The sequence below is a fragment of the Triticum dicoccoides genome, chromosome 5A, assembly GCF_002162155.2.
Source record: "Triticum dicoccoides isolate Atlit2015 ecotype Zavitan chromosome 5A, WEW_v2.0, whole genome shotgun sequence".
NCBI lineage: Eukaryota > Viridiplantae > Streptophyta > Magnoliopsida > Poales > Poaceae > Triticum > Triticum dicoccoides.
This window is the reverse complement of record NC_041388.1, coordinates 33302486-33312178: the sequence shown is the minus strand read 5'-3', so window position 1 is coordinate 33312178 and position 9693 is coordinate 33302486.

The following is a 9693-nucleotide window of genomic DNA, read 5'->3' as shown; positions in this document are numbered from 1 at the left end:
TAACAGCAAAATAATAAAATGCATAGGCCACCTGGTCGGGTATTTTGGCATGGATAACGACTGAGAGAACTGTGTAAACAGTCTGTTGCAACATATATCATTGTCGAAGGCTGAATTCCTATTTGTTGAAGCAATTAGATCGTTTAACACACTAACTGTCACAGACCAAGCTCCTGAGAGCACAGCCGTGAGGAGAGGCCTCCTTTTTAGTTTTATTATTATCTGTCGTTGCCATTAGGGAGGTGTTTTGTTCGCGTTTTTTGTCCATTATCAGATTACAGCACAATCTAATACCGTTAAACATGTTTGGTTTCCATAATTGATTACCCTGAAAACAAATAACAGGGCAGCACAAGGCCCATTCCGCCCACGACCCACTGGTAACGATTCGCGTTACCGCCTTGTCATCCCTCATGGAACTCTGTCTTCTTCCTCCCCCAATATCTGCCGCCTCAGATCCCTCCGCCCAGTATAGCGACCACCCAACCCTGCCCCCAGCCACGCCAGCCATGGTTGCAGCCGTCCATCCCGCCCAACGTGCTCTGCATGACAAGCAGTGGCACCCGCGAAAAGCAGCATCGACGGCCGATCCCCTTCACCGCCTTTGGAGCACCTTCTTCGGATCTCTATGCCGCCCTCCTCTATCCAGATTTCTTTGCCGCGCCATGGCCTTCCCTTCAATTCTTGCTGAATTTTATTTCTTAAGCTGATTGGTTCTTAATTGGGTTGCTGGTGGTATTGATATGTTCTTGATTTCTGATTTATCCAGATTACTACAAACAACCAAACACTACTAGGGAAAACCCTATATACAAAATCTTAGCGGCAGCGCGGCTCAAAAAGGAGCGCTAGCAGTAGCGCGGGTGTGGAAAACCCGCTACTGACAAGTGCTTAGCAATAGCGCGCTCGGCGTAACCCGCGCTGCTACAAATATGGACGACAGTGCCCACCCAACTCCATTTAGCAGCAGCGCGGTGCCGCGAGCCGCGCTACTGCTATAGCTGTAGCAGTAGCACGGTTTTTCTGAGGTCGTTGCTACTAATTTTCAAATCGGGCACACTTTTGGTCCCGGGTTAGCAGTAGCGCTTGTACCGAAAGCGCGCTGCTGCTATTTTCTTAGCAGCAACGCGTTTTACGTCCCGCGCTACTGCTAATCCGCACCCACCACATTTTTCCCACCCACCCTCCCCCTCCCCCTCCTCTCCCTTTCCCCTACCTCTCCCACTCTCACTCTTCTTCTTCCTCAATACTTCTCCCCCATTACTCTCCCTCTTATACGTACCTTTCTCTCTCTTCATTACTCCTACCTAACTACACCACCTCCATTAATGCATCTCCTTTCTCTTTTTCCTTCCCCCTCCATTAGTTGAAGTTGTCTCCTCCCAAATTAGGTAGCTAGGTAGATGTAGTATTTAGTTAAGTGACCTATTTGCCCCCTAACTAGATCTATCTTTGTCAAGAAGAGCTTTGTGCACTTTTGATCTCCCTACATCATCATCTCCACTGTGTGCTCGATCTCGAGATATAGGTGATTAAAATTTCATGCTTTTGCAAAATAGAAATATGTTTATGTGTGTGTGATATGTTTATGGAAATTGTGTGTGTGGCATGATTTGATGCCAAATTGTGCTTTTGAGTTGCCTATGTTTTGCCGAAATGTCGATTTATTTTCGTTTCGGCGAATTCCGGGCAAACTCTAGATCTATATACGTCCTATTTTTAAGGAAGGTCATGCCGAATTTTTGTATGACTTTGATGCATGCATGCATTTTTATAATCAATTTTTTTATTATTACCGTGCAGAGTTGACGATGGTCAGTGGAATGATGGTGGACAGGTGGTTGCGGTCGGCGGTGCAGGACATGAAAGAAAATAACTGGACATAGGTTTTATGTCCGTGTCGAAAATGCAAAGGAATAGTTTGGCTCGACCCCCATGACGATGGTCGTGTCGAAGCACACCTGCTCATGACTGGTTTGATGGATGGCTATACTCGGTGGATAATTGAAGATGAGGATGACGATGTTGAGGATGCCGACGGGGCAGGCAATGATGACACAGGGCAAGACGAAGAGATGATCGATAAGGCGGTGGGGAAGAGGCCGGACATGGCGGCGGAGAAGGGGCCGGACATGGCGGCGGAGAGAACGACATGGACTCCACGCAGCAGAGTTCGTCGGTACTAAGTTCAATCATGCGGGACCCTCATGTTCAAGAATTGCTTCGCAAGGAGACGAGTACTGAGAGAGCTGCTTCTAGAGAGGAGGCTAAGCTGGAGCAACTGGTGGTAGACTTGAACACTCCATTGTATGATGGTTGCAATCCTGAGGTGACCCGCTTGAGTTACACGCTCCAACTCTTGAAGACGAAGGCTAAAAACAAATGGACCGACACTAGCCTCGATGAGCATCTCAAGTACCTAAAGGATGTTCTACCCGCAGGTAATCTATGTCCTAGTAGTGTTGATGAGGCCAATAAGATCGTGTGCCCTCTTGATCTGCCACACGTTAGATACCATGCATGCATCAACGATTGTATAATTTATCGGAAGGAGCACGCGGAAAAAACAAGCTGTCCGGTTGCAATGCTTCTCGATACAAGAAGGTCGGGAAGAAATGTCCCCAGAAAGTGGTATGGTACTTACCGATCACTCCCCGTCTCCAGAGGTATTTTGTAGATCCCAAGGAAGCAAAGCTAATGCGCTGGCACACGAAGAGGAAGAAGCCCGACGATGGAGATGATCTGAAGCTGAGACACGTCAAGGATGGAAGCCAGTGGAGAGCGTTGAACAACTTCTATCGGTATTTTGAATGTGATGCAAGGAACATCGTGCTCGGCGCGTGTACCGATGGCATGAACCCGTTTGGCAACCAGAACACCAATCATAGCACATGGCCCGTGTTTGTATGGATGTACAACCTCCCCCTGGTTGTGCATGAAATCGAAGTACATTCACATGAGCATGCTTATTCAAGGGCCGAAACAACCAGGAAATAATATTAATTTGTATCTGGGGCTACTTCAAAAGGAGTTAGACACGTTATGGAAAGAGTTAATTACACTTGTAATACATGAACTTGTGCGGTGGGTACAGATTCATACATAAACTTGAAAAATGATACAAATGGGCCACTAAACTATAATTTCAGATACATTTTGATACATTTGCTGTTAAATCGAACGGTGTGACAGTAACTTGCAGCCCACTATGTTCTGTGTATACGTATATGCGGGTCCACCTGTCAGCTGACTAGATATGTGCTGGTGACGACGGCAGAGAGGTTGGACTTCTCGTAAAGCAAAGTTGACGAGGGTATCATACGTGCGGCCTTGACCTTCACCGCCGGCGGAGAGGTTGAATCACCGGCCTGTGTATTCGGTATGCTGCCCGTTGGCAATACGATCTCACCGGTGTACAAAGCTAGCTAGCTTTAACGTGTCGAGCTGCAATACCAGTCCACTAGCCTGATTGAGAAACCACATGCTTGTATGTGAGATATTGAGTTCATTCAATTACAAAAATGATCGACCAGGTATCCTTCTTCGTATAAGACTCGAGCAGTGCCTCCTGCTCCACCAAGTCCACGTCCGGCACGACCTGCCTGCCGCCGGCGACCTGCTCCTCCGCATGCAGATGCCCCTGAAGGAGGTTGCGTTTGTAGTTGGCCTCGGCCTGCACCTTCCGGGACTGCTCCTGCTGCACCATGTTCATATAATGGGCATAGGCCTCACCGATAGTCATGGTGCAAGTGCAATGCACTGGCGAGAGTGGAGTGGAAGAGGAGGATGGCGCGGAGGGAGAGGAGGGTGGCGTTGGCTCGTTGTTAGAGGTGTCCTCCATTTGCACGTGCTCCGGCTGCCCGCCGGCCTGCAATTCGGCAGCAATGGCGGGCATGGACTTCCTCTGCTCCGACGTAAGCCCGTCTCAGAGAGCTTTGGCCGCAGAGGGATCCATGGCGAGGAGTGGTGTGGAGAGAAATGACTGTGGATATGGCCGGGGCAGCTGTTTTATATAGCGTCGGTGGGCGGCAGAGGGATGGACGGGTGGCGTCGGAGAAGACACCTCGGCAATTGTGTGCCATCAATCCAGGCGGCAGACAGACGGGCGGGCGGCCGTCGTGTCATTTGAACGCGCGGCAATCACCTGCACTGGGAAGCGACGCGGGTGGCGCTCTCTCGGCCGGCGCGCTGCTTCAATGCCGGCCCCAGTGAGCAGTCGCATCCGTTCTGACCGGGCATGTACGCGGGTGCTGACGCTTTAGAGCGGCGCTGACCGAAAATGCGTGATAAGGGGGAGGGTTTTTAATGGGTCAAGACGGTCAGAAACAGGCTTGGGATTGGTCTGGACTCTCACAAACCTCTCTCAATTTTATCTTCGGTTTGCGGGAGAAATCACGTCTGAACCGTGCCGCGGACAATACAGACCAACGTTGGATGACTTTCGTGATTTGGATCGTTGTGGGAGGTTTGCGTCAGCGTTGGAAATGCCCTTAGCCCTGTGCTTGAAACATCTCACGTCCGAAGGTCAAATCCTACGTCTACATATTTGCTTCTCCTTCTCTAGTCATCTAACAAGTGGACCCAGCGTATACATATACCCACTACCATGCTGGCCTGCGAGTTAACGGCAAGCCTTGCAATTACCATTAGATTTAACAGAAGATGTAGCAAAATGTACCCGGAATTATAGTTTAGTGACCCATTTGCATCATTTTTCAACTTTATGTATGATTCTGTACCCACCACGCAATTTTATGTACTATAGGTGTATTTAACTCTTATGGAAAACACCGGCCAAGACATGGGACGCCAGCAAAGGCGAGTATTTCAACATGAGAGCCGTGCTGATCACGACAGTGCAGGACTATCTCGGTTACGGATATGTGGCAGGCCAGGTGTGCCATGGATATTGCGGATGCACGCGGTGCATAGATGATACGACGTCTCAGCAGCTAACATCATGGAAAGATGGCGGGTCTGGGAAAATCGTGTACATGGGGCATCAAAGATGACTCGAACAGGACGACCCATGGAGAAACCATGGAGATCTATTCAATGGTCACGCTGAGCATCGAGGACCTCCACGTAAGTGGAGCGGTGCCGAAATCGATGAGCTGTTGAAAAACTGGAAGGAGTGCCCCGCGCCGGGAAAGACGATGAGAAAGGCGCCGGAGCCGCTGCTGAAGGTATGGAAGACGATGTCTATGTTCTGGGACTTGGAGTACTGGCACAAACTCGATACATCTCATTTCCTTGATCAAATGCATATATGTAAGAATGTCCTTGAGAGCTTGCTCGCAACACTAATGAACATGCCGGATAAGACCAAGGATGGGCCGAAGGCAAGAAAAGACTTGCAAGATTTGAAAATCAGGAAAGATTTGCACATGCCGCACCGTAAAATGTCAGACGAGACAGAGACGGAGACAGAGGCACGGCATAAGAAGGGCAAGAAAATAAAGAAAGAGGATTATTGCCCCCCTTCTTGCTTCACCTTAAGTCAGGCTGAGATCCATCAATTCTTTAAGTGCCTTACCAGAGTCAAAGTTAGTTCCGCTTACTGTGGCAAGATAAACAGATATCTAGACACAGAAAAGAAAAGGTTCAGCGGGATGAAGTCCCATGACTGTCATGTGATGATGACGCAGATACTACATGTTGCCCTTAGAGGGATAATGGACAAGCACGTACGTGACACGCTTATTGGTCTCCGCAACTTTTTCGACGTCATCTCTCAAAAGTCGATCAGTGTGAAGCAGCTCCGAAGGCTACAGGAAGAGATCGTTGTGATACTGAATGAGCTTGAGATGTACTTCCCGCCCGCGTTCTTTGACGTGATGGTGCATCTGTGTGTCCATATTGTGGATGACATAATATACCTGGGGCCGTCATTCCTGCACAACATGACGCCGTTTGAGAGGATGAATGGGATCATCAAAGGATTCGTTCGTAACATGTCCCATCCGGATGGAAGCATTGTCCAGGGCTATGTGACACAAGAGTGCATCTCTTTCTGTGAGAATTTTCTATATGGCGCAGACCAGCCGCCTGGTGTTAGTGTTGGTTTGCCCGTTAACAAGCATGATGGGAGGCTCGAAGGAGAAGGTCACTGCAACGGTCGCAGGGAACTGCACGTGGCATACTCAGATCGACGCGGCGACTTTGACAGAGCAAACTTGGTAGTGCTACAACACCTAGACGAGGTAGATCCTTTCGTGGCACTGCATAAAGAAATTATCGCAAAGAAGTATCGTGACCGGGGGGTATGCAGGACGAACGCCGAAGTTACTAGAGAGCACAACTCCACTTTTCTGCATTGGTTCAAAGAGCATATTATTGCTAATCCCCCAGAGGAGGGCTCTAAGGACCGATTGCTCATATACGCCTTAGCACATGGCCCCTCGCCCAACCTCGTAACCTATCAGGCATATGATATCAATGGATACACGTTCTACACGGAGGCCAAAGGTATGGACAGTGATGATCAGAACTCAGGGGTGGCGATGGAATGCATGACCGGCGGTGACAACGGCGCAACTGAACGATTTTATGGAAGGGTCGAGAAGATCTGGGAGCTTGACTACTCTGGACTGCATAACACGACGATGTTCCGTGTCAGATGGGCTAAGAATGTCGAAAGAGAAAACCAGATTTTCACTACCATGACTATACCCGACGCCAAGAGCGCTACCGTGAACGCTATCGCCAAAAATGAGCCATGGGTACACGCTAAGCACGTGACACAATGCTTCTTCATAACCGACCCATGCAATCCCAGTCGTGTTGTCATGAGGAGAGGCAAAAGGAACATCATTGGAATGGATGGAGTCGCCAACGAGGAAGACTATGATCAGTACGGCAACCCAATGAGGGAAGATGACGATGATGATGAAGTATACATCAAAAGAAGAATCAATACTATATTACCTAAGAAAAATCGTACTCCATGAAAAAGGCAAAGTCACAATGAGGGGCTCAATTATTCTTCGACGAAAAAGAAGGGAAAGAAGCTGACTCAAAAAACGAAAACGTCAGCACTGAGGAACCGTATGTTATCGGTCAAATGATGTAATATATATATATGTTCCTATTTTGTATACATATTTAACCGTCAAATGATGCAATATATATATCGCCTTCCCTTCGTTCACTGCTCTCGGGAAATAAAAGTGGGAGAAAATAAAGGAAAAGAAAAAGGAAAACTGGCAGTAGCGATTTCCTTATAAAACCGCTACAACTAGTGAAGGTAGTAACAGCGTGTTTTATCTAAACCGCTGCAGCTAGTGAAGGTAGTACCGGCGCATTTTATCTAAACCACTACATCTAGTGAAGGTAGTAGCGGCTCGTTTTGTCTAAACGCGCTACTGCTACGTCCACTTAACCCAAAATTCTCACTCTCCCTGCTTCATCCCGCCTCTTTTCCCCCCAAATCCCCACTCTCTCCCCCGTCGCACTGCCGCGCCCTGGCGCTCGCCCCCGACCCGTCGGCCCTCGCCTCCCTCCTTTGCTTCCTCCCCTCCCAACCTCGGCCGTCGTCGGGCCTGCCTCCTCGCCCCTGCACCCTCTGTAACCCCCCCTCTCTCTGCTAGCTAGGGTTCTTCGGTTAATTTACTTAGGTTTTAGTTAGGGCAGTAGGTTAATTAGGTTATCTATTTAGTTATGAATTTAGATAGGTTTTAAAATAGGACAGAAATTTAGGGTTAAGCAATTGTAGTTAAAAGAAAAGGCATCATTTAAGCAATTGTCCAAATCAACTTCCCTTGATAAAGCAAATTTAGGTAGGCTAAATTTATATGCAAATTTGAACTGGACATGTGATATGTGGATATGCCATGTTTTGGACATGTCATGTTTTGGACATGTCATGTTTGGAATTTGAACATGTCATTTGGACAAGTGATGTTTTGGTTCAATTTTGGTAAATGATCTGAGTGGCCTATGTTACGCCGGAATGTTGATTCATTTCTGTTCCGGTGAATTTCATGCGCTTGATATGTCCATTTTTTTAGCAAAGGTCATGCCGAAATTTGCCGTGAATAAAGGCATGATTTGTGATACATAGTTGGCATATCGAGTGCTGGCACATAGATTTCATTTTTGTCATTTCTCATTTATTCATACTTTTAGAAATAAACGAGGACACTTGATCATAGGAAACATGTCGAACAACGAAGAAACTGGGCCTTCTGACCAAGATGCAGGCGAGATGGATTATGAGGGTGAACAAGAGTACCTTGACTATTTGACTGCTAAGCAAGGTTTCCAGGTCGGCCTCGATGATGGTACTGACGCCGACATCGACACCAATGTCGCCGGCACCGATGGCGGCGCCGAGACCGGCGGGGAAGGTACCGGCGGGGAAGATACCGGCGGGGAAGGTACCGGCACCGATGCCGCTACCGAAAATAGGAAGCATAAGAAGCAGAGGATACGAAAACCTAGCAAACTAGGGATTGGACGACTTGTGATCACAAAGATGGCACCTGGCAAGTTTGAGCCATTAGAGCCGGAAGAACCTCGCAAGTGCTATGGGAACCAATTAGGATGCATCCTACGGGAATGCGCGAGCATCAACGACGATGACTTAAGGAATAAAGAACATTTGACGCAGTTGCTCCTAACGAAGTTGCACAAGAGATTCAAGTTCCCCGATCGGGATGATAACATAGAACAACTGTGGGATGATCCGAGATGAAAAAGATTAACAATCACGCCATGGGCATGTTTAGCAATGATTTGATCTCCTGGAAAGGGAGGGTGAAATGATCTATTGAGGCTGACGAACCCCTGTCCAAGATTCTGGAGGAAAATCCGACACTTACGGAAGAGGAGTTCGAAAAGTTTAAGGACACTTGCGCTACCGAGACAGCCAAGGCTAAGGCTGTGAAATTCAAGAGCCTTCAGCAAAGGAACATGGGGAAGCATCACCTCGGGAGCCATGGCTACCTCGGTAAAAGGCCCATATGGGATAAGGAGGACGCGGAACGTGAAGCCGCGGGTCTCCCAGACCCCTTCGCGAAGTTCACTAACCCCTTGGAGCGTGACTTCATCAGGGCCCGCTACAAGTGGGACAAGGAGAAAAAGGTTTTCTACACGGACCAGATCACGAGGAAATTGATTAGACTACTGGAGAAGCATCACCAACTTGTAGACGAAAGCCCTACTTCTCCGACAAGCCCAAGTGGGACACCCCTCTCAACCGGGCCTTGAACGAACTTAAGGGACTCCCTTTAGGCCAGCGGCCGCAATATGGTCGTGTGCATGGTGCTGGAGACGGCGCCACGTGGAAGGTGTTTTACAACGAGGGCCCAGAGGCCAAGAAGCAGAAAAAAAAAAGTTTAGTCAGGCGGACATCGACGCAAAGGTGAAGCTTGCAGTCGAGAAAAAAGCAGCTAAGGACGCGGAAAAAACTGCCGAGGAGAAAAATGAGTTGCTAAAGCAGGCAGTCAATGCACCTGTAACTGCCTGCAGAAATGATTTTGCTACTAACTTGGTTCCAGCTATCATCAACTGGACGGAGGAAAATCCAGACAAGACGGTACATGATTTCCCGATGCCCAGTTTCGTCGGGAGCAACTCCATGAACAACAACAACACCGCACCATCACTTGCTCACGCAACCGGGCCTCCTCTCGCGGTCGCTCCCGCTCATAGCAGCCCGTCCTCAGTCTCTGGCGCGCTAGGTGGGCCTTC